This window comes from Pleurodeles waltl, chromosome 4_1, assembly GCF_031143425.1.
Source record: "Pleurodeles waltl isolate 20211129_DDA chromosome 4_1, aPleWal1.hap1.20221129, whole genome shotgun sequence".
In the NCBI taxonomy this organism is placed as follows: Eukaryota; Metazoa; Chordata; class Amphibia; order Caudata; family Salamandridae; genus Pleurodeles; species Pleurodeles waltl.
In genome coordinates this window covers 893994538-894021422 of record NC_090442.1, presented here as the reverse complement: position 1 = coordinate 894021422, position 26885 = coordinate 893994538, and positions in this window count along the sequence as shown.

Below are 26885 nucleotides of genomic sequence, written 5' to 3'. Positions count from 1 at the left end.
ATTTTGGAGCTAGGCATGTTAGGGGACCTGTGAGCTTATTTCCATGATGGAACTACATGGAATAAGCCCACAGGTGCCCTCCCCAGGCTAGAGGGACACCCCATCCACACCAAAGGGATCCCAACCCAGGTAAGTACAGGTATGTACAGGTAAGTATTTACCTTTTTTTCTTAAAGTGCCATAGGGAGCCAAAAATGGGCCCCCATACATGGCAGAGGGGTGCAATGGCCATGCCAAGGGGACCCTTGTTCCCTGTGCTGGCCATTGTGGTGGTGGGCATGACTCCTGTCTTTCATCAGACAGGAGTAATGTGGTATAGTAGGTTTAGCGTCAATAAATGATGCTAGGCTGGATAGAGTCATCTTTTTTTACTCTATCTAGCCTAACATAATTTTTTAACGCTAAACCCACTACTTCCATACCGCCACCCCCACCCGAATAATGTAATTCTCCATGACGTTACCCCACCCTTTGTGCCAGATTGCGTCATTCCATAAAAAAGACACCCAGCAGGCCTCTTAGAATGAAGCTAGCCGGCGGTATACTTTTTGACGTTAAACTGCGTTAGAGCAGCTTAGCGTCAAAAAGTACAAATAAGGGCTCAGGTGTGTAGGAGGCTGGCCTGGTTTGTAGTGGGCACCTATGGTACTTACCCCTTATAGCTGGCCCAGTTATCCCTTGTTAATGAAATGTAGGCAGTGTCTAGAACCCAGGCTCTCTAGAGGTAGCCATGGATGAGCAGGCAAGGCTTATCTAGGAGACATGCAAAGTTCATTCAATACCACTGTAGTCACACAGTACTCACACACATGGAATAAAATACTCAGTGTTACAAAAATAAAGGTACTTTATTTTGGTGATACAAATGCCAAAAATATCATAGTGACTATACTCCGTTAGGAGGTAAGTAATACTCAAATTATATACACTAGTATGCAGAAATAGACATAAACAGTTAGAAAACAGTGCAATTAGTGAAAATCACAATAGTTAGAAATAGGCCTGGGGGAACACAAACCACATACTAAGAAAGTGGAATACGAATGTGGGTTTCCCACCTAGGCAAGTGTAGTGTGTAGAGGGGTGCTAGGAGCATTAGAAAACACCAAAGGTAAGTACTAGAACCCACCTCAGAACACAGGAAAGTCAAAGAAGCACAGAAGAGTCCAGGGAGAACGGGAGCCCCTGCAAACCCAGATGAAGGTGCAAAAGAAGAACAGCCAGTGAAGAAGAACAATCAGTACTGCACCCAAGAAGACGTATTCCGGTTCCTGGTTGGTGCAGATGATGTCCCATGCCTGATGGAAGATTGCATTCTGGTTGCATCGCTGGAGTCTGCCAACAGGCCTTGGCACACGCAAAGCTTGCAGTTAGCGGAAAATGGCCTGGCCGGGACCAAGAGAGACCTGGTGGACTCTACACAGGAGGGGGAGTCAGAGTGGGCTCTCAGCATTTCAGAGATCCCCAGCAGACCAGGCAGCGTGCACAGGAGTCCCACAGCACAGGGACAAAGGAGGTGCAAAAGGAGGCCCACGCAGCACTACGGTGCATTGAAGGATAGAGTGCTAGGGGCTGGAGCTGCACGTGCACGAAGAACTTCAAGAAAGGATGCCAAAAAGCCTTGGCAACTGCAAAACACGCAGTGCTCGGGAAGCCTGTCTTGCCTGGGGAAGCAAGCTCCTGCCTCCTCCAAAGTTGGACAGTAGGATTTCAGGACCATCGGGACAACTTCAGTCCACCGCTCATGATGCAGGATCCACGCAGCCGGCCGTTGATGCAGGGAGGGGCCTGCTGAAGCAGGGGAGAGACTCCTTCACTCCAAGGGAGATTTATTCGCTCTTCTGGTGCAGGCTGAAGACAGGCTGACCTCTGAAGATGCACGACTAGGAAACAGTTGCAGTTTCTGGCAGGAGCTGAAGATACAATGTTGCAGAAGTCATGTTTGCTTCTTTGTTGCAGTTTGTAGAGTTCCTGGAGGGTCCAGACCCAGTTTCTTCAGTGAGAAGGTGAAATAGAGGATGCAGAGGATTCCTGCTGGAGTCTTGCAATCTGAATCTGAAGAACCACCCAAAGGAGAGACTCTAAATAGCCCTGAAAGGGGAATTAGTCAGCTAAACAGGTAAGCACCTATCAGGCAAGGGCTCTGACATCCCCTGCTGGCACTGGCCACTCAGATGCTCCCAGAGTTCCCCGCCAACTTAGAATCCAAGGTGTCAAAACCTAGGGACCCTCTTTATGAGCTCTGAGCACCGCCCCTGGGGTGGTGATAGACAGGGGAGTGGTCACTCCCTCTTCCTTTGACCAGTTTTGTGCCAGAGCAGGGACTGGGGGTCCCTGAACTGGTGTAGACTGGATTATGGAATGAAGGAACCAAATGTGCCCTTCAAAGCATTTCCAGTGGCTTGGGGACGCTACCCCTCCCAAGCATGTAACACCTATTTCCAAAAGGATTGGGTGTAACACCCCTCTCCCAAAGGAAATCCTTTGTTCTCCCTTCCTGGGCTTGAGCTTCTCAAGCAACAGGAGGGCAGAAACCTGCCTGAGAGGTGGCAGCTGCTAGGGCTGCCTGGAAAATGTCAGAAGGCTGGAATAGCAATACTAGGGGTTCACTAAGGAGCCCCCAGAGTGCATGGAATCATACAACCAATGCTTGCAAGAGCCTTAGGGTATGATTCCAACATGTTTGATACCAAACATGTCTATGTTCGGAGTTACCATTATGTAGCTGGACCTAGGTAGTGACCTATGTCCAGTACACGTGTAAAATGATGTTCCCGCAATCACGAAGTTCAGGAAAATGGTCCTGGAGGTTGTTGGCAGTGGTGGCTCCTTGTGTGAGTGGAAGAACGTCACCCCCGCCAGCAGCAGAGGCCACAAACCTTTCACAAGAAGGGGCAGTAAATTATGTTTATTGTCCCTTCCTTGTGAAAGGGGCGGTGCCATAGGGTGATGAGCGGTGAGGGGAGTGCACTGTGCACTCCCCGCACTGCGCATGTTTGTTTGGCCAGCTGTCGCGAGCCAGCCAAACATACATGCACCAGAAGTCTGTCTCCAGCCTGGCAACACAGATGCCAGCTAGAGAGAGCCTGCACAGTCTCACATTCTGCCTGGGAGAGCCCTGGCTGGGCGCTTCCAGCCAAACCTGATTGGCACAGGGCAAGCTGGGGGCCTGGGCCTGCCTGCAGGATGGAGAGAGGAGTGGTGAGGGGATAAGCAGCGCACAGGTACGTTTATTTTATTTTATTTTTTAATTAAAATGTATTTACCCCTCTGCCCTCCCCTCTGCGCGTGCCACACCACCCCGCCCCATAACCTCAGTGAGCTGCTGCTGGTTGTTGTGGCACCTCTGCTAGTGCAGGGGTGCCCTCACACACAGGTACTCTGTACCCTTCCCTCAGGGCTGGAGGGCCTGCGATAGGGGTGACTTATAAGTGAGCTGGTGCAGTGTAAATGGCAGTGAAAGGGTGCATACACCTTTTCACTCAGGCTGCAATAGTAGTCCAGCAGAAGCCTTTGCATGGGCTCCCTATGCTTGGCATAAGAAATGATGCAGCCCATAGGGATCCCCTGGAACCCCAATGCCCTGTGTACCCAGGTACCATATACCAGAGACTTATAAGGGGGCACCAGTATGCCAATTTTGGATGAAAAACAGGGTAACCAGCATGCAACGACACAATTTAGAGGAGAGAGAGCATAATCACTGGGGCCCTGGTTAGCAGGATTCCAGTGAACACAGTCAAGCACACTGACATCAGGAAGACAATGAGGGTAACCATGGCAAAAAGACGGTACTTTCCTACAAAGTTTTATTGCCCCTTGTCTTTCTCTATATTTTTTCTTTCCAAATGTAACACAGTGTGTAAAAAGAAGTCAATTTGAGAAATGCTCTGTAATTCACATGCTAGTATGGGGACCCTGGAATTCAGAGATGTGCAAGTAACCACTGCTTCTCAACACCTTATCTGTTGGCCATTTTGGAAATACAAAGGTTTCCTTGATACCTATTTTTCACTCTTTATATTTCACCAAATGAATGCTGAATACCCAGTATACAATGAAAAACCACTGCAAAGTGCAGCTCATTTATTGGCTCTGGATACCTAGGGTTCTTCATGAATCTAAAAGACCTATATACCCCCGGACCCAGGAGAGTCCAGCTGATGTAACAGTATTTTGCTTTGAAAAATCTGCCATAGCTGGAAAAAGTATGAGAAGAAAATGTGGACCAAAATGTCTGTTTTTGTTCACATCAATTTCATTTTTTTTTTATTTCAGCTGTTGTTTTCTGTAAGAAAACCTTGAAAATCTACACAAATGACCCCTTGCTGAATTCAAAATTGTGTCTACTTTTCAGAAATGTTTAGCTGTCAAGTATCTACTATTGGTTTCATACCTATTTCTGTCGCTAACTGGAAGGAGGCTAAAAGTACAAAAAATAGTGCAAATGGTGTATGTCCCAGTATAATGCCAAAATTGTGTTTAAAAATGTATTTTTTAGTTTAAGTCTGCCTGTCCCTGAAAGCTGGGAAGATGGTGATTTTAGCACTGCAAACCCTTTGTTCATGCCATTTTCAAGGGAAAAAAACACATGCTTTCTTCTGCAGCATTGTTTCCAATGTTTCTGAAAAAAACTAAATTTTAGCTGTATTTTGGCTAATTTGTTGGTCTCCTCCAGGGGAACCCACAAACTCTGGGTACCTTTGGAATACCTAGGATGTTGGAAAAAAGGTCACAAATTTAGAGCGGATAGCTTATGTGGACAAAAGGGTATGAGGGCCTAAGTGCAAACTACCCCAAACAGTGAAAAAAGGCTCAGCACCTGAAGGGGAAAAGACCTGGCAGCAAAGAGGTTAAGATCTTTATTTACTGCTTTCATAAAGAGGTCAGTATTATCCTCTCATCCCTGTGGGATACATTTCAGTCTAGATCTAAAGGAGGACCCCGCTTCTTCTTCTAACCAAACTCCTTCCAATAATTTCTCTACAATCACAGTTTCATCTATTTCTTCTTGCACATTCTCCTCCAATGCCATAAGTTCTCGCATAGACATCGTCAGTAAGCAGGTTGTTCACTGGTCCCTGCTCATGCATTCTTACGGGCGTTGCATTTTTTGGTCAGTTTGTGAAATTTAATCAATTTGAGTTTCCTTCTAAATAGGAACATATCAGTTTGACTTTGCACTTAATCAAATTCATTATTATTGCAATATGATAGTCCCAAAGTCAAATAATTAAGATCATTTTCAGACAAAACTATATCAGATAAATTCAATAACATAGTATCCATAGTCAATAAGGTCTGTTGCTCCTGTGTATCTTTACTTCATCGACTTTCCCTAGTTCTTCTTCTGTGGCCTCCTCTTCTCTTCTGCCTCTGGCTTTTCCCCTTCCTCATGATTTGCTTTGCCAAGGTCTGTGATTGGTGCACCTTCCCACTGTAAAAAATCAAACTCTTCTTGTAGAGAGGTCTGTACATTCACTCTCTCTACCTCATCCACGTTTGTAACTGAGCTCACTCGTTGGTCTGTACTTCTACTATGAGACACAGATCTCGACAACCCTGATTTGATATATTCCATTTTTTGTTTCCTCAAATTGTCAAACATTTTAGCAAAGGTATCAATTTGGCCACTTTCATACTCTATATGGTCCCTATTGAATTTCGGTGCCTTCTTCTGAATTATCTCATTCTCTAATTTATGAAGTCTTTCCATCATTGATTTCTTTAGGAAATCCACTATTTCTTTTTTTCCCCAACTTATCAATCCTTTCATTGACCAATGAAATTTCTTCTATCAATTGCTCTTTGTCAGTCTGTGCATATATAATCAAACTCTCCAACCTCCCTGCCAAGCTTTTGGAATTCTGTGCTGCTCATTCTTTTAACATATTCAAGTTTGGATTCTCATATGTAGGTGTAATCAATATGCGTAAGCCCCTTGGCACTCTTCCCACTTCTAGATATCACTGTAGGGTCTCACTTTCCCACCATTTATTCAATTCAGTTTTTCTCAGCCTTTTCAATATTTTAATAAGAGTGTAAATATCATCTTCATTACTCGATAGCAGATGCCCATTTGTTTTACTCTTCTCCTTGGTGCTTGTGGTCAAATCTGAGAAGATTTGCGCTGCTTTCAGCTTGCACTCTGAGTAATCCACTGCTAATGACTCCACCATATTATCTCTGTACTCCGTTGCTGAAGTCTGAAGCATCCTCACAGCTGAGCATTTTTATATCAAGTAACACTTTCCGCGATGCCCAACTCCAAACCACCCTTTATCAAATCTTCACTGGCAGCCTCTCTCACTTGAAAATCAAAAACCCCTCTTTTGGTGTCCCGCGACCTCCGTTTCAGTTTATCTCAATTTTTTCCACTGTACCAATGATTAATTGAAATCCTGATGCCAGTGAGAGTCCGGTGGCAACATGGCCTCAAATCCTTACTATTGCTGCACATCGGCGATGCTGTGAAACACCAAATCGCCAGGGGTGCTGTCTCGTCGCCACTCCGACCTTTATCTCTACTTTTTCCTTGCATCACTTTTAAGGAGAACAGCACTCCAGATGCAAAAATAAAGCTTTATTCCAAGAACAATATACAGGAACACATTTCAGCACTAAGGGGGTCATTTCAACCCTGGCGGTACAGGACCGCCAGGGCTGAAATGACAGAAGAACCTCCAACAGGCTGGCGGTGCTTCCCTGGACATTACGACCGCGGCGTCGCACCGCCAGGGGTGGCGGTTTCCCAGGATTATGAGTCCCCCTACCGCCAGCCTTTTCCTGGCGGCTTAAACTTCCAGGAAGAGGCTGGCGGTATGGGGAGTCGCGGGGCCCCTGCTCTGCCCTTGCCACTGGCAAGGGCAATGCAGGGCCCCCCTGACAGGGCCCCATGCGGCTTTTCCCTGTCTGCTGTGCAGACAGTGAAAAGCGCAATGGGTGCAACTGCATCCGTCGCACGTCCGCAACACCGCCGGCTCCATTTGGAGCAGGCTCCTATGTTGCGGACGAGATCCCCGCTGGGCCGGCGGGCAGAAACCAGGTTTCCGTCCGCCGGCCCAGCAGGGATCTCATAATGACTGCGGCGGGGGAAGGGGGCGCATTGGCGGCTGCACGGCGGTCAGATCTTGGCGGGCGGCTGCCAAGGTCATAATGAGGGCCTAAATGCCTTCCTCAACCTGCAAGGCACCGAACTGCCTTGCCTCTTTATTTTACATGTGTTTACAGTCTCCACCAATCACCTCTTTGTTAACAGAATTCATAAATCAAAATAAACCGCAAATCATGGTATTGATCAAAAACATTTCCCCAACACCTTGATTACTTTCTGTTCCCTGGGGCTCCAAACAAATTCAATGTGGGGGACAGACTGGCCCCCCCTGCAGCCCCTTGGGACTGCCACCTCCTCAAGGCTTTTAAGGAATATGAAGCGAGGGGCCGCATGACACCCCTTTTGCACTGGGGACCACCACCTTCCCAGAGGTGTCATGAAATTTAACATGGAGGCCGTGTGGGCCCCCGCTGCCCCAGGGACTGGCACCTTCCTGGAGCTTATAAAAAATATGATGCAGGGGCACTGCCCCCCGCAGTCCCTGGAGATTACCACCACCCAGGGCATTAAACAAATATGATAGGGGGGCTGTGCTCCCCCACTGCCCTGGGGACTGCCACCTCCCCTGGGCTTAAAACAAATATGACAGGGGCATGCAAACCCCCACTGCCCCATTGACCGACACCTCACCAGGGTTATACTCAAACAGTGAAGGGTGTCTGTTTTGGACCCCCACAGCCACCACCTCCCTGTGGCTATGCTTGTTTGAGAGGGACCCCCCTCAAGGGGGCACTGATGGCCCTGGGCACTAATGGCCCTGGGCACTGCCACCACCAATGGCCAGCTCCTGCTGTTCCACACCAAGTAAACTCAAACCCCTGTCCCTTGCAGAAAGCGGAGTTTTTATCTGTCTTCCCAGCACACAAATATGCGTGCAGGGAAGCCAGATGAAAACATGGCTCCCACAAGCAAGGAGCTGCTATTAAAGGCAGCTCCCTGCTTGTGGGAGCACTGCCGGCTCCCACAGGGTGTGGGGAGCTGGCTAGGACCGCAGGGGCCTTCAAGCTCCCCCCATGGTCCTGTCACACTCTCTCTCTCTCTCTCTCTCAATATATATATATATATATATCCCTCTTCCTAACATCCCATAATGGAATGGACGAGAGAGAGAAAGATAGTCATTGAAATAGTCTTTCTATGCAATGACTATAACAAAAGTTCACATAAGACTCAGCACTCACATAGGTTTTATGACATAATAAAAAGTCCAATAATGTTCGATTTCAAATAACAAAAGTTACCATTGGCATAATAGGTTAAGGTCTTGGACCCTCAATCTGAATGTTGAGGGTTCTAGCCCAGTTGTGTCTGTGGTTGTGTCCCAATATCAATGTATTTTAAACTTGAAAAGTTTAGGGTTCAAACTGAAAGGTGATTTCACTTTTTAATTGACAAACACATATTTATTTTCAATTTGTCCTAAAATATCTCATTCTAAGTATATCATTCACCAAAACCTAAAAAAAACTCTCTCTCTCTCGCCCTCTCACTCTACTTCTCTCTCTCTCAATTATCTTTTTCAATCTCTTTCGCCCACCCACACACCCACTCACAGACCCACTTATACACTCACAAACCCACTCACAGACCCACTCAGATTCTTGTGTACCCACTCAGAAGCCCCCTCAGCCCCTCACACACCCTCTCACAGACCAACTAAGACACTGATGCACCCACTCACAGACCCACTCCAAATTCCACACTCCCAAACACAGACCCACTAATACCCTCAAGCACCGGCTCAGAGACCCACACAGACACTGACACACCCATTAGAATACTGATGCACCCACTCTCACACCCAGTTTCTCATGCACCTCCTCACAGACCCAGTGACACTCTTACAGACCCACTCATAGACCCATTGAAACCGTCATGCACCCACACAGACACTGATGCACCCACTAAAACAATGATGCACCCACTCTCACACCCAGACAGACCCTTTCACTGCCACTGTAACCCCCAGATACACCCTCCCACACCCATTTTCACACCCAGAGGGACATGCCACTGCCAACTCCCACTGTGCACAGCTAAAGGGCCATGCTCAGTGTGGGGCTGGGGGATTAGGAGGGTTGGCCACAGGGCCTGGCCGCAGACCAGGCCCTGCTGCCAACCAGCTGCGGGTGGTTGCATTAACGTATAGCAATGAAAAGCAATAGAAATTCACTGAAAAAAACAAAGGTTACAGGGACGTTATAAGTAGGAAATAGATGTTTTTTTAAATAGAAATAGAAATTTGATTAAAAACCTAAAGGTTATAAGGACGTTATAGATGGGCTCACAGTTCAACATACAAAAGCATATAAATTCACCTGTTATAGTTACCTCAAGTAACTATAACTCGTGCCCTAAGGTAACTATAACTTGCACCCTCGCCATGCACTACTAATTACTCCACTAATCATGGCACTCATGACATCTTTGATAACATAACTAATAATATCAGTGTAATATTTGCAGTAAACTTTTTGACAAAAAAACTGCGCATGGCGGGGGCTCAAGTAATAGTTACTTTATGGCACGAATTATAGTTACTTGGTATAACTCTAACTATAACAATTGAATTTCTGTGGTTCCATACATTTAAAATGTGAGCCTGACTACAAAGTCCCTGTAACCTTTGGTTGTTTTTTTAAATTAATTTCTATGAGGGTTTTTTCTATCTCCTAGATATAACATCACTGTAACCTTTGTTTTTTTCAGTAAATGTATATATGTATTTCTCAGTTCGATGGACTTTCTTCCGTCTTCGACAGCCCCACTAAAGTGTGAGATTTCAACATCACCATAACTCCATTCACCACAAGAGAATCCTGACGCAGCACAGGATCATTCAATTCATTGATTTATTAGAACAATTAGTGACCCCCAAAGGAGAAAAGCAAGTTGACGCGTTTTGGCTTTCAAACCTTCCACTGGACTACTTCCCTTGCAGTGCACCATACCCGATATGCACAGTTAGTCCCATATTACTTTCTACCTCTTCTTCCACAAAACCAGGTTCATGCCATCATTTTCCATACTACTATGGGCGCCATCCTTAACCCCTTCACTGCAAGGCCTTTTCCCCCTCCTGTGCTGAGCCTTTTTTTGGCTATTTGGGTCAGTTTGCGCTTAGGCCCTCATAACTTTTGGTTCACATAAGCTACCCACGGCAAATTTGCGTCCTTTTTTTCCAACATCCTAGGGATTCTAGAGGTACCCAGACTTTGTCGATTCCCCTGAAGGAGACCAAGAAATTAGCCAAAATACAGTGAACATTTTGTTTTTCTTTAAAAAAAATGGGAAAAAAGGGCTGCAGAAGGCAGCTTGTGGTTTTTTCCCTGAAAATGGCATCAACAAAGGATTTGCGGTGGCAAGATCACCATCTTCCCAGTTTTCAGGAAAAGGCAGACTTGAATTGGAAAACCCAATTTTTCAATACAATTTTGACATTTTACTGGGACATACCCCATTTTTACTATTTTTTGTGCTTTCAGCCTCCTTCCAGTTAGTGACCGTAATGGGTGAGAAACCAATGCTGGATCCCAGAAACATTTCTGAAAAGTAGACAAAATTCTGAATTCAGCAAGGGGTCATTTGTGTAGATCCTACAAGTGTTTCCTACAAAAAATAACAGCTGAAATGAAAACATATTGAAATTGAGGTGAAAAAAACAGCCATTTTTTTTCCACGTTTTACTCCGTAACTTTTTCTTGCGATGTCAGATTTTTTAAAGCAATATACCGTTACGTCAGCTGGACTCTTTTGGTTGCAGGGATATATAGGGCTTGTAGGGTCATCAAGAACTTTAGGTACCCAGAGCCAATAAATGAGCTGCACCTTGCAATGGGTTTTTATTCTATAACAGGTATACAGCAATTCATTTGCTGAAATATAAAAAGTGAAAAATAGGTATCAAGAAAACCTTTGTATTTCCAAAATGGCCACAAGATAAGGTGTTGAGAAGCAGTGGTTATTTGCACATCTCTGAATTACGGGGTGCCCTTACTAGCATGTGAATTACAGGGCATTTCTCAAATAGACGTCTTTTTTACACACTGCCTTACATTTGGAAGGAAAAAATGTAGGGAAAGACAAGGGGCAATAACACTTGTTTTGCTAATCTGTGTTCCCCCAAGTCTCCCGATAAAAATGGTACCTCACTTGTGTGGGTAGGCCTAGCGCTCACGAAAGGAAATGGCTCAAAACACAACGTGGACACATCACATTTTTTCACAGAAAACAGAGGTGTTTTTCACAAAGTGCCTACTTGTGGATTTTGGCCTCTGGCTCAGCCGGCACCTCGGAAAACCTAGCAAACCAGTGCATTTTTTAAAACTAGACACCTGGGGGAATCCAAGATGGGGTGACTGTTCTGCTTTCCCACTTATCTCCTATCCGAGCTTACAGAACCTCTCTGGAATGCACTTCTGAGTTTAAAGAAGATATTTATTGTTGTTAATTCTCCCCCACCCACAAGTTCCTGAGAGACGAAATTAGTAGATTGGAAGCACATGTTCAAAAGTAGTCGCAGCAATGAAAGCAAAATATATATCAAAGTACTTCTCAGTTGCAATGTACACAGCAAATATAGGTGAAGACATTTATAACATAACTTCAAAGCAAAGCATAAAAGTCAAAATTCATCACCGTATGGGCAAGTAGGGCCTATATTCAGCTTCATCTTTCTGGGGTCTGCAAGTTGATGACTCCGGTCAACTGCGAGAAAGAGATTCTCTATCCAAATGGGAGACTGGCAACTGACGTCTAGTTCCAGTCTGAAGTCAAGCAGATTCAAATCTAACTCACTGTAGCCCAGAGTCATCCTTAAAAGCAAACTCAGTGTGAGAGCCGAAAACCTTGGAGAGGGGCCAGTTCTCCTGAGCAAATTCGCCCTCAGACTGGATTGCGCGGTGAACACAAAATCTACGTGCTCTTATCAGCTAAGGTCTGGTCTGTAGAAAACAGCTTGGTCCATCTTGTGGAAAAACACAGCTTGGAAAAACGCAGTCATCTGTAATGTCTCAACTGCAATGTCTAACCCTACGTTAAAGCCAAAAGGCAGCTAACCTAAATATCAAATGGAATGTCTAATGTCATGTCAAAGCCAATAGGCAGCTAAACTGAACACAGAATGTAATGTCTAATGCCATGTCAAAGCCAATAGGCAGCTAAACTGAATATCAAAAGTAATGTCTAATGTCATGTCAAAGCCAATAGGCAGCTAAACTGAACAAAACATATAGGTGGTCATTCTGACCCTGGCGGTCTTTGACCGCCAGGGCGGAGGACCGCGGGAGCACCGCCGACAGGCCGGCGGTGCTCCAATGGGGATTCCGACCGCGGCGGTAAAGCCGCGGTCGGACCGGCACCACTGGCGGGGTCCCGCCAGTGTACCGCGGCCCCATTGAATCCTCCGCGGCGGCGCAGCTTGCTGCACCGCCGCGGGGATTCCGACCCCCCCTACCGCCATCCAGATCCCGGCGGTCGGACCGCCGAGATCCGGATGGCGGTAGGGGGGGTCGCGGGGCCCCTGGGGGCCCCTGCAGTGCCCATGCCACTGGCATGGGCATTGCAGGGGCCCCCGTAAGAGGGCCCCTACATGTATTTCACTGTCTGCTGCGCAGACAGTGAAATACGCGACTGGTGCAACTGCACCCGTCGCACAGCTTCCACTCCGCCGGCTCGATTCCGAGCCGGCTTCATCGTGGAAGCCTCGTGGAAGCGGGCGGTCGCCTTCAGACCGCCAGCCAGCCCAGCGGGAAAGTCAGAATTACCGCCGCGGTCTTTCGACCGCGGAACGGTAACCTGACGGCGGGACTTTGGCGGGCGGCCTCTGCCGCCCGCCAAGGTCAGAATGAGGGCCATAATGTGCTACAGGTGAACATTGAGCAAATAATATGCGCAGTGGTGAAACATAAAGTCAATGGTCAAACACAATTAATAGTATCACAGTGACTTGTGGGGCTCTGACCAGGTTCTGTTACCCAGAATCCTTTGCAAACCTCAAAATTTGACCAAAAAAACACCTTTTCCTCTCATTTCGGTGACAGAAAGTTCTGGAATCTAAGAGGAGCCACAACTTTCCTTCCACCCAGCGTTCCCCAAAGTCTCCCGATAAAAATGGTACCTCACTGGTGTGGGTAGGCCTAGCGCCCACGAAAGGAAATGGCCCAAAACACAATGTGGACACATCACATTTTTTCACAGAAAACAGAGGTGTTTTTAACAAAGTGCTACCTGTGGATTTTGGCCTCTAGCTCAGCCGGAATCTGGGGAAACCTAGCACACCAGTGCATTTTTGAAAACTAGACACCTAGGGGAATCCAAGATGGGGTGACTTGTGGAGCTCTGACCAGGTTCTGTTACCTAGAATCCTTTGCAAACCTCAAAATGTGGCCAAAAAAACACTTTTCCTCTCATTTCGGTGACAGAAAGTTCTGGAATCTGAGAGTAGCCACAAATTTCCTTCCACCCAGTGTTCCCCCAAGTCTCCCGATAAAAATGGTACCTCACTTGTGTGGGTAGGCCTAGTGCCCACAAAAGGAAATGGCCCAAAACACAACGTGGACACATCACATTTTTTCACAGAAAACAGAGGTGTTTTTTGCAAAGTGCCTACCTGTGGATTTTGGCCTCTAGCTCAGCCGGCCCCAGGGGGGCAGAAATGGCCTAAAATAACGTTGCCCCCCCAACCCCTCTGGGGAGCGACCCTTGCCTACGGGGTTGCTCCCCCTGCGTGACATTGACACAAAAAAAAAGATCCCCGGTGCCTAGTTGTTTCTGCCCACCTTGGGGGCAGATTGACCTAAGATCGGCCGATCTGCCCCCAAGGGGGGCAGAAATGGTCTAAATACAATTTGCCCCCCAGGGGAGCGACCCTTGCCTAATGGGTCGCTCCCCATCTCTAAAAACAAACAAACAAAAAAAAACACACAAAAAAAAAATTGCCCTGGCGCCTAGAGGCGGCCTCATAACAAATGGCCTAAAATAAATTTGCCCCACACCCCCCCCCCCGGAGCAACCCTTGCCTACGGGGTTGCTGCCCTTGCGTGATGTTGGGGGGTGGGGGGAGCACTAGAACCCCACAGAGGGAGCGCTAGCGCTCCCTCTGTGCTCTGTGCCCCAGACGTAATGGTTACGTCCTAGGCACACGAGCACTGTGCCTCAGGACGTAACCATTACGTCCTGGGCACAGAAGGGGTTAAATGGCGAAATCCAAGAGATATTGTTTCTGTTAGATTCCAATAATGGAAAGCAACATTTCCAAAAAGTGATATGCGTAATGGTTCAGATTCATATATTCCATCATTTCAAGAGACCCATAGCTAGATGCTATATTTAGTCAAACAGGTCTCATCCATTAGGAAATAAATGCAACATTTTTACACAGGGCTGTGTATGATTCTACATCGCATCAGGTCATCACTGTATGTTACCAATTCTATACTTAGTGTATACAAATCTCTCAATCTTTAATCCATGGTGGACTATATAAACATAAGCATAGGTTGTACATATAAATCAAAGAAATATATACATAGGATGTAAAGTGATAAGTGCTCTGCAAAATCTATCACCTTATAGGATGATGACCATTGGGCACATTAAAGCATCAGATGTTGAACCACTCATGGCAATATCATAAACAGATATTCCACAGGGGTTTATCTCAGCAATTTTATAAGCCATGACATTCTCTCTGGTTCCTTACATTTGACCCCAATGTTATACGGTATAGCCCAGCATAATGCTGTGAGTGTGTCTGTAAGTGCAACAGTTGCCTTCCATTCCACCACAACGCATTCCATAATAGCACTTGCTATAATATTCAATATATTTTCATTGAGAACCTGATATTCATGCACTTGCACAGATGGAGAGGTGATAACCATTTCACCATATCATATCCTAACAATGTACATTATATAAAAAGTGCTTAAGGTGATTATAGTTCTAAAAGTTCTAGAATCCCCTACTTCCTCAACTAATAGTGCATTAACTCTATTAGAAATGCTGATAGCATATATGACATTCATCTCATTGAAAACATTCATGCACATCACTGCTATAGGAATATTTGTATCCTAATATATTGTAACTTTGCCCACATATGTCTTTGTCAGAAAGAACACCTGCCCACAAATCTCAATATCTTTCGGACGATACAATATACAAGAGAGTTAGGTATTGAACATCCTACCAATGCTGGGCCAAGTGTGTCAGAGTCACAGATGCACATGTAGCTCCCCCATGGATTCTTGGTCCCCACAGTTAGGATCATTTTTGATTCCAGTCTTCTCAATTCTAGGACTCTGTCTCCTTTCCTGAGGTTCATTTAAAAAAGTTAAACTCTGGTAATCTCCTTTATGCACATCCCAGAAGTACTTAGCCAATTGATATGTTCTATCTTGATTCTTTATCAACCATAGGTGCTGGAAAAATTGAACTTTAAGGCCCATATTTATACTCTGTTTGTGCCGGATTTGCATAATTTTGTTTTACGCAAAATCAGCGCAAACTTAAATCCATATTTATACTTTGGCGCTAGACCCATCTAGTGCCAAAGTTATGGAGTTTGAGTCATTTTTTGTACGTGAAAACCTACCTCGTGCTAATGACTTGCAAGGTAGGCATTCCTATGCAAAAAATAACTCTAAGGCATGTGCGCCTTATTTATCCTCCGGCGTCAAAATGACGCACAGGCGGAGGCGGGCCTTAAAACATGGCGCCCAGCTGGATTTGCGCTGGATTTTAACACCTAGGTCAGGGAGGGCGTTAAGGGACATATGGGCTCATTTCCATGGTGGGAGACCATGGAAGCAGTCCACAGGTGCCCTTCCCTGCACACAGGGACACCCCCTGCCACCCTCGCCTACCCCTGGAGGACACCCAGGGATGGGGGGACCCATCCATGGTGAGTTCAGGTAAGTGCAGGTAAGTATAATTTTTATTTTTTATTTTTAAGTGGCATGGGGGCCTAACTTGAGCCCCCTTACATGCCACTGTGCCCAATGGCCATGCCCATAAGTCCCCTGGGCATGGCCATTGGGCAGGGGAACATGACTCCTGTCTTTGCTAAGACAGGAAACATTTCCATGGGGGTTGTGCATCAGAAAATGGTGCAAGTCAGGTTAGAGCCAATATTTTTGACTCTAACCTGACTGGCACCATTCTATGGCGCACAACCCCCAGTCTTCCCTTTGCCTCTGCTGCCCGGTTACCGTCATTTATTTTGACGCTAACCAGGCCGCAGCTCCGGCTAATGTCATTCCATAAATAAGGCACCCTGCTGGCAAGTTGGAATGGCATTTTCCGGCGGTAAACTTTTTGACGCAAATCTGCCATAGCGCTGATTTGCATCAAAAAATATAAATATGGGCCTAAGTTTGTGTATCGTACTAACCTCATATTTCTTTAGACATGAGCACTGCATGATGTACACTACTAATTTCGTGTCACATGTGATTCTGTCTGTGATTGGACAGGTTATATATATATATATATATATATATATATATATATATATATATATATATATATATGTATTGCCTACTGTCAGTTGCCAGTAGTTAGTTATAGTTAGGCCCTAGTTTCATAGAAAAATTATTTTTGACTCACCTATATCTTTGGTACCGTTTGATGAGCCTTTAGAAAATGTTCCAAAAGGTATGTCCAAGAACCTTGTTGCACATGTGTTGTGCATGGATTTACCATTTATAGAGTTTTTTAAAATAACTATTAACTCATGCCATAAGGTAATTATAACTCGCACCCTAGCCAGGCACTGCTAATTACTCCAGATATTACAGCACTCATAACATCTTTTATAACATCATTGACAATAATATCACTATAATATTTGCTGTCAAAATATTCATTAAAAAACTGTGCTTGGAGAGTGCACGAGTTATAGCTATCTTAGGGTACAAGTTTTAGTTACTTAAAACAATTCTAACTATAACAGCTGAATTTCCATGATTTTGTAAGTTTAAAATGTGAGCCTAATGATAGCGTCCCTGTAACCTGTGGTTCCTTCATGTGAATATACATATTAAAATATTAAAATGTTCACCCCACTGCCATGGATTGCTTCTTATATTTTGGATTGCGTTGTGTGGCAGCAGCAGTAGCGGTGTTTGAAGTGACTGCAGGCAACTGATGTTCGTCAGGCAAACGGAACACAAGAGTTGTGCCTTTGGGATTAATGGGTGGCATGAAAGGAGTTGAGAACCCGCACAGAATTAAGGTTACCTAACTTGTATGCCACATGCAAGTCCCCGGACGGACTTAATACATATTGAGAAACACATATATACTACATTGCACAAAAGGGAAGTTCCTCGCCCTTTTCTTAAATGATCACAGAGGTGGGGGTGAAAGATGACTTGGACTGTATAACAAGGTGGGTCTCATCAGGTATTGTGGTAGGGTGATACTCGTTTCTGCATTCCTATGGCAGAACCCTTTGAGTTCACCCTATCTAAGGATATAGGCTATCTATCCTGAGACTTTGATATGCACAGAGGGGACATGTTATATGAACAAACAAAATTATTAGAATGTGGAGCAGGGGTAACCCTGTATTGTAGGGTGGGAGATTGTGTATTGCAGGAGCAGGCACTGTGGCAAACAGAGAACCCATGCAGAATGGCAACCTCTAATGACATGGACAGACAGTCAATGGCACAGGCACTATTTCAAAAATCCCACCCAGAGTAAGTGGTCCCATTATTGGTAACACTAAAGAAGCGGGACTACAGGATAAACTCAGGAGATTGGAAAAGCTGAGCAAAGCAGAGATCTCTAACTGGTGGGAAACTACATCTCTACTGAATTATATTGATGGAGACATGATACCAAGAGTTCTTAGAATATATACTATCCCTTCGTACAAATCACCCAATCCCAAAATGTTGGAGGAATAGTTGGAAAATTCTAAAGCAAGTTCCACGAAAATGCTACAGATTCTAGTTAAGTACACCTGGTCGGACAGGGAGACCCTGCTTCTAGCGATCAAGGCCATTCAGGAAGAACTTAGAAATGGACCAGAACAGGAGATGATTGAGAAGTTACTGACAGCAATGAAAACTTGGTTGACAAAACACGAATAAGAGATAACCATGAGGAAACAGAGGAAACTGCAAAGAGACTATGATGACTATGAAAGAGGCAGAATCCTTACATTCAGTAGGGAGTACGACAACATTATAACAGCAGATAAGGTGGCACCGGCAACCAGTCCTGATCAGACATTGATATCAGTGACTGAGACTGACACTGGCATTGGAAATGAATCTGATATATCAGGAACAAGTGAACAAGGAATGTCACAAAGTGAATATAGTCTCATACACTGAACTTTTTTAGACGACTACTACCTCCTATGACAGAGCCGACAAGCAGGCCAAAACAACATGGGAGCCAAGATAAGAGGACAGGGCTAAACATCAAATAACAGATCCGATGGAAGAGGAAGAGGCAGAGGAGAAGTAGGCAGAGGACAAGGAGACTCAAACAGAGGATCCAAAAGAGGAGGAAGAAGAGGGCGCATAGGAACCAACAAAAAGAGCCGAACATTGGAACAATGATAGAGATGGACATGGAAATAGTAAATAGGACTATAGTACAACTGAGTGACAGAACTCTAGGAGATCTTTAGAAGAGAACTTTGTGTCTAGGATTATTCTGCTGCCCTACTAGACAGTTTAATTATGCTGAAACTTGGATAAATCTTTTTAGGTCTATAAGAAAACTAAAGTTCAAAAAATGGTTCGAATTGAAAAAGGAGACCAGCAGGGCAGGAGGAAACAGCAGGGAAAAACGAAACCTGAAAAGTGACCTTAAAGTAGGTTAAATGGACCTTTTTATTACCATGCATATGTTGGAAAAGGAGAATCATATGTGTGGTTCCCCAGTTCCTTCACAGGATGTACATAGGCTGTTGGACGACATAGGTATTTCATATGATCATGGCAGAAAATTTCCCTGCTCTCCAACAGGTGATATTGTGGCTACACTACATTGACGACCTTTTCGTAGTGTGGAAAGGGGCACAAGAAGAGGCTGAACTATTTGTGCAAAAACTGAACAACAATCCCCATTACCTGATATTCACGCAGAGTACCAGCAAGAAACCTGTAATCTACCTGGATGTCGAGGTTGAAGTAGTGAACAACAATGTTGAGATCAGGCTCAAGAGAAAATCAACTACAGGCAACAGTCTCCTACATGCTCTCAGTGGTCATCCTATGATTCAGAAGTGGAGTATTCCCTTCAGGGAACTACTGAGAGCAAAATGATACTGTAGCTGTGACAGCTCCTACCTGGAGAGAAAGGGATTATGATCAATAGATTCAAAGAGAGAGGATACCCCATGTGGGTTTTTGATGACATCCACAAGAAGGAGAGGGAAATTGAAAGAAATGAGACCTTAGTGGATAAGGAGAATACCACCACCATAGATGAGAAACAAGATAGCACACATGACCTAATGACGTTCAGTAACAAGGCTAAAGAAATTCAGGGGATTTTTTGTAAACACTGGGATATAGTGAAACATGATCCCTATATTGGCAGGAAAGAGATGAATGCCCCAAAATTTCATACAGAAGAGGGCATCCCTTTAAGGATATGGGCATGCGCAGTCATATTATCATAGCCAAAAGAATGAAAGACCATACCCTGCAAAGTTTCTTTCCCTGTGGACATTGCAGGGCATGTCAGAATGGTACGATGGTACAAAAAAGACCTAATTGATGTGGGAATAGGTTGTCAAACAATTCCTCACCTGTAGCACTGCACATGTCTTATATATTCTTGAATGCCCTTATCAACCGAGATACATAAGGAGCCCTACCTTGATGACCAAAAAGAGGATAATGGAACACATGAGGGCCATCACTAATGTAGATCCTCATTATACAGTAGCTAGACATTTCAATGAGAAACATGGTGGAAATACTGCCTATTTGTCTTTCTTTATTATTGACTGCATGGCACAGAGTGCTAGAGGAGGAAATAGACCCTTACAATTGAGATAACAGGAATCCAGGTACAACTTGGAATTCAAAACTAAGACCCCTACTGGCCTCTATTCTGAAGAGGAAATGGGAATACATCTGAAAGGGGAATAGTAGGGAGCTTGTTTTCCAATGTTCAAGAACGTTCTGTACGGTGTTTTTAGGTAATGTGAAACAGAAGGATATTTATTTTTATGTGTGTAGTAGTACAGAAAAATGCTTTTGAATTACACGGGTGTTGGGGATTCAGTGATATATGTCTCTCGCACACTTTACTTCTATTAGTACTTTGTTTTGCAATGTCAGATAAAGTTTGTTTACTTTTATATTCCTTGTGATTTGGTTCCACTCACCCTTTCTCTCCAGAGTCTTATCGCACTATGTGGGTACTCCCATGTTTCATGTATGGAGGAGTTGATCTTGGATTATAAAGGCTTTTGACATGGTGTCTATTTTTTTGTGTTTTTTATACATAGCTGTCAGAGAATTTTCTGCCTCAGCCAATCCTATATGAAGCTTACATCACTTGACATGTTGCACTATATATTAGTCCCAGATGGGTTCACAGATGCAACATTTTGTTAGGCTGCATCCCATTAAAAAATATGTTCGGGAGTGGATTCATGGCAGCTTTGTGCAAGTGATGTAGACTGTTGTGGTAGACTGTGTTGATTAACAGTATTTCATATGGAGTGTGGCATTTATGAATTTTTGCACCCTAGTACAATGATTTCTGCTTGTGGGGATAAATAAATTGTACATTGAAAGATGGCCACCATGGTGAAGTTAGTGGGGAGAATCCTTTGTTTCTGTTTCATGTTTTCAAAGATTAAAGAGGAATCGTAATATGGTGGAAATTATGTGATCAGGCCCATGTGTCGGGAGAAATGCTTCATGTTTTGGGTACAGAAAATCTGTTCTTGCTCTACAATCTTGAGTGAGTGTCTTATTTAACTTTTAGTGGATTTCAATATATATATTTATATATATATATATATATATATATATATATATATATATATATATATATATATAGGTAACTTTAACTATAACTGATGAATTTCTATGGTTTTGTATGTTTACAATGTGAGCCTAACTATAACATCCCTGTAACTTTTGTTTTTTTAAATGAATTTCTATTTTCTTAATTCTATTTCCTAACTATAACTTCCCTGTAACCTTTGTTTTTTTCAGCGAATTTCTATGTTTTTTATTGTATAGTAATTTTCATTACTATGCGTTAATCCAGCCACAGCTGGGCGCAGCAGCAGTTGGCCACAGGGCTGATCCCCTATAAACACCCAAACTTGCACCATGCACAGCCTTCATCAATGTGCAGGAGAGGTTGTCTGCAAGACCTGGCCGGAAGCCAGACCCTGCGGCCAGCCCCCTAACCACCCAACCCTTTGCTGTGAACAGCCCTTTGGCTGTGCATGGTGGAAGTTGGCCGTGCCTCCACACATGTCAAAATAGCTGTGAGAGGGTGGATCTTGGGGGTGATAGTGGCTGAGAGTGGCTGTCTTGGTGTGAGATTGGGAACATCAGTATTTTAGTGGGTGCATCAGTGTGTGCGTGGGTCTGTCAGTGGGTGCATGAGGCTATCAGTGGGTCTGTGAATGGGTGTTTGGAAGTCTGAGTGGGTCTGTGAGTGGGTGCATAACTGCCTGAGTTGGTCTGTGAGTGGGTGCATCACGGTCTACCTGGGGCGGTGAATAGGTGCATGAGGCTCTGAGTGGGTCTATGAGTGAGTGCATTAGTGTCTGAGTGGGTCTTTGAATGGGTGTCTTAGTGTCTGAGTGGATGTGTGAGTGGGAGAAAGAGACTGAAAGAGAGAGAGAGAGAGGGAGAGGAAGAGACATAGTAAGTGTTTTAGGCTTTGATTTATGATCTACTTAGAATGAGATATTTCAGCAGAATTTGAAAATAAAGTATTTGTTATATAAAACCTTTTCAGTATGAGCCTTAAATATGTTTACATTAAAACAAAATAGAGAAACAAATCTACCTGGACTCAAACCCTGAATGGTCAGTGTGAAGGTGACAGACCTTCACATTGAGCTATTGTATTTGTTTGGTCTTGTTTTTGTTTTAAGCCCTTTACTAGCTAACTGGGATCATGGGAGAGCTTTCAAAGGCTCCCCAGCGGTCCCTGATTTTTTTTTTTTTTTATAAAAAAACCTTTACAGTCTATCTGGCACTACACCTTGAGGCTTCCATCTCAGTGCCATTACTTCAGCAAGCAGGGAGTTGCTTGTAACAGCAACTCGTACCAGGACTGCACCAGCTGCAGACTTGGGCTTCACCACTAAAAGGACTTTGCCTGTCTTCTACTGCTTCAAGAAGGGACTCCCTGTCTGCTACAGGTACAAAGGAGCTGCCTAAAGTCCCCTGCATCAAGTCCAGCAAGCAGAACCCAGCTAACCAGCACCCAGTGGCCGTTTGAGGCTTCTGACCAGCTGCATTCTGGGAATTGTGGTCCAAACTCCCAAGGAGCAACTCAGAGCTTCTGGAACCTTGGATCAAGTTGCGGACACTTTAAGGACCTCTGGAAGATGATCCAGAAGTGTGGAGGCATTTGGGGCAACTCCATAACCTGAGGAGGTGCATTGTGGAAGTTATAGACCCAGACCCCAAGAGCCAAACTAGAGCCTTTGAACCCTTGGTTGGTGCTGTTGACCAGTTTCCTAAATCAAGAAACACTTCTGAAAATAAGTGTAACTGTGTTACCTCATGGGTGGGCCGAACTCTGGACTTTGCGCTTGTTCAGTATGACCTTTTTTTTAAACCCGTTGAGCACTAGTTGCTTCTATGCGCTACAAAACATGAATTCTTTAAAAATTCATATCTCTGGTTCCCCTTATCCGATTGTAATCCTTTTGTTGTCATTTTAAAGATAAAAATAAAATATATTGTTATAAATTGGTATTGGATTTTGTTTGTGTTCTCTGTTTCACTTTTTTACTGTTTTGTGATGTTTTAAATGCTTTACACACTTGTCTCCTAAGTTAAGTGTAGTTGCTCGGTGCCAAGCTCCCTCTGCTAATTTTGACCCTGGGGACCCCATCCCCCTGGACCTGGCTAATTCATGAAAGAAGAGGGGGCCATGTGACCCCCTTTCCCCCCCACCCTGGACCAATTTTGGCACTGGGGACCTCATCCTCTGGGGCCCAGCCAATGAAAAAAGAAAATGAGGAGGTGGTCACGCAGCCACCCTAGCTAGCCCAATGTTGACCCTGAGGATGCCATCCCCCAGGGCTCAGCCAATTATTGGCAGGGGAGGGGAGCCATGTTCCCCCCTCCTTGTGCTGATTTTGGCACCAAGGGACCCCAATCCCTGTGGCCCAGCTACTTGTCCCTAGGTGCCCTTGCCTTACCCCAGGCATCCAGTGTGCTCTTTAGGGGACTGCTGGATGGCCCTCAATTCCCCCACAGTCCCTTCCAGCTCGCCCTACCCAACAGGAGTCAGCTTTGCTCCCACATGCAGGAAGCAGCAAGAACTGTTGCTTCCTGCATGTGGAAGCAATTCTTTCATCTTTTTTTTGTCCACTTGACAGCAGGCAGGAAAGAAAATTAAAAGTCTACTCACAGTGAACAGGTGCAGTTTTCCTGCTGGTGCCCCTTGGGAGCGGACTTCCTGTATGCTCTTGTTTGGCAGGAGCTGTCAATGTTCCAACCAAGCAACATCAAACAGCTGTGTCCCAAGGGTGGGCATCTCAGGACATAGGGGGGGGGGGTGGCCGTGGGGGGAATGGCAGTCCCCAGGGCCATTAATGGATCCAAGATTTGGGCCTTTGTCTTTGTAGGGCCTGCCTAAGGGAGGTGGTGGTCCACAGGCCCAAAAATGGGTCAAAAGGGAAGGTGTGAGGCCCCCTCCTAGTTAGACAGTTGGCCAAGCCAATTTGGTGGGGATGTGGTGGTCCCTGGGGCCCTATACAACTAAAGGAGGGGGTCCGCCTGGCCCCCTTCCTATCTTGTGGCCTTGACCTGGGAAGGTGGTAGTTCCAAGGCCATAAACAGCCGTCCATTGGAGAGGGCCACATCACCCTTCAACCACATATACCTTTGGCCTACACCGGGGAGGTGGCGGTCAATGGGGTTGAGAACATACATAGGGAGGCTGGCCGTAGGCACCCCACCAACTTGATAGTTTGATAATTTAAAATTTGTTGGGCTGAGCTTAAAGAAGCAGAGGAGACGGTGCTTGATTTTATAAAAAACCTTTGCCAGGTGTTGCTGATCCAACATGAATTTTGTGACAAAACTTTGCAAAAATACTTTTTGGCCTCAATTGAGTCCCTGGGCGACCCCACTACCAGTCCTAAGTGGATCAAGGTATTACTACCCAGTTTCCTACTATTTTTTATTTTTTTTATTTTCTGGGGATTTGGCCGAGTCCAAGTCCCAAAATGGCTGCCAACACTTTCTGGCTCAAGTGTTTTCAGCCAATCAAATCTCAGCATGATATCTGTTAGATCTGTGGAGGAGCCACATTCCTAGATATGTATGTTTCTTTTTCATTTAATACTTCAGAAACTGATTTACTCCAAATTACAAAATACACGCTTTCTGGACTAAGACCTAGCTTTCTGCCAAATTTGGTATAATTCTGTCCAGCAGTTCAGGCTCTAGTCGTGTCTAAATTCCCTATGGGAAATTGCATGGGAAAAAACAGTTTGATCCCCCCACATTTTCTCATCCCTCCCAAGATGACGCACCCTGAGGACAGCAGCTGCAGTGAGTGACAAACAAGTTTTGAAACTTTTGTGAGAATTTGGCACACAGGGGGCAAACTTATTGGCAAAATATAAAACACTTTTCCTATGGAAACCAGGGGCCAGATGTAGGAAACACTTTGCGAGTCGCAAACCGCAAATTTTGCCGTTTGCGACTCGCAAATGCGTGTTTCCTATGCAGAAATGCATTTTGCGAGTCAGGACCGACTCGCAAAATGCATTTCCGAATCGCAAATAGGAAGGGGTGTTCCCTTCCTATTTGCGAGTCGCAGTGGTATGCAACTCCATTTGCGACTGCGTACGCGGTCGCAAATGGAGTCGCAGTTACCATCCACTTCAAGTGGATGGTAACCCACTCGCAAATTGGAAGGGGTCCCCACGGGACCCCTTCCAGTTTGAGACTAGACCCCAGAATATTTTTTCAGGGCAGCCCTGAAAAAACCGAAACAAAAGGTTTCGTTTTTTTTTTAAAATGCAGCTCGTTTTCCCTTAGGGAAAACGGGCTACATTTAAAAAAAAAAAAAACTGCTTTATTGAAAAGCAGGTCGCTAACATGGAGGCCTGCTGACTACAGCAGGCCTCCATGTTAGCGAGTGCCTATACTCGCAATGGGGCCGCAATTTGCGACCCACCTTATGAATATTCATGAGGTGGGTCATTGCGACCCCATTGCGAGTCGCAGTCGGTGTCTGAGACACTGTACTGCATAGCAATTTGCGACATGCAAATTGCGAGTCGCAGGGACTCGCAATTTGCAAGTCGCAAATTGCTATCTTCCTACATCTGGCCCCAGGTGCTGACTATAACAATTTACTGATGACCGCCAGTCAGTAGGTATTATATATATATATATATATATATATATATATATATATATATATATATATAAATTGATATCTATATCTATTTGTATATCTAAGGTCCTGATTCACAAAGGAAAACTTAGACCAAAAGTACCCTAAGGTAACTGTACCTCGCACCTTTAACTCACACATTTGCCATGCGTAGTTTTCTTATCAATAATTTTATTTCAAATGTTGCAGTGATAATATCAAAGATGCCATACAAGATATCATCAGTGATATAATAAGTGGAGTAATCAGCTGTGCATGCCAAAGGTGTGAGTTATAGTTACCTTGGGCGCAAGTGATAGTTACCTGAAAGAACTCTAACTATAACTGCTGAATTTCTATGGTTTTGTACGACTGAATTCAGAACCTAACTATCACGTCCCTGTAACCTTTGTTTTTTTCAGTGAATTTCTATGGTTTATTAATGTAAAGTAATTTTAATTGCTATATGTTATTCCAGTCCCCGCTGCATGAAGCCACTTGCACCCTAACCCTTATAGCCACCCAATCATGCGCCACACATGGCCTTTTCCGTGCACAGCACAAGTTGGCCACAGGGCCTGTCTCTCACGATGGATCTGTGAATGGGTGCATAAGTATCTGAGTGGGTCTGAAAGCAGGTGCGTGAGTCTATGAGTGGGTCTGAGTGGGAGCATAAGTATCTGAGCCGGTGTGTGAGTGGGCGCATGAGTCTCTCAGTGAAGTTATGAGTGAATGAATTAGCATATGAATGAGTCTGTGGTTTTTCTTTCAAAATGTTTCATATTCGCAAATATTTTGCAAATAATTCACACATTTTCATTAATATCTCACATGGTGATGCAAAATCATTTAAAACCCATAGTTTACCCCTAAAACACACCTATATCACACCCCTGAAGTCAGGGTACCTTCACCCTGACCCCTTATGCTACTTTCAATTAGGATCTTTTACCTTCAGGGCCCATGTCCCGTGAAATAAAATGACAGCCCGAACTTTCTAACCAGGTTGTGGTTAGCTAATCACAGTACTTTTATTCACATGCACATTCGTGAAAATTAATGGATTTTTGTGAAATACTCATGAAGTCGCCGCACCCGAGATATCCAAATTTCGATTTACCTAAATTTCTCAAAAACGACTGTACAGATTTACACCAAATAAGCGAAAGCACAATCTGTGTTCCGAAAGTTATCT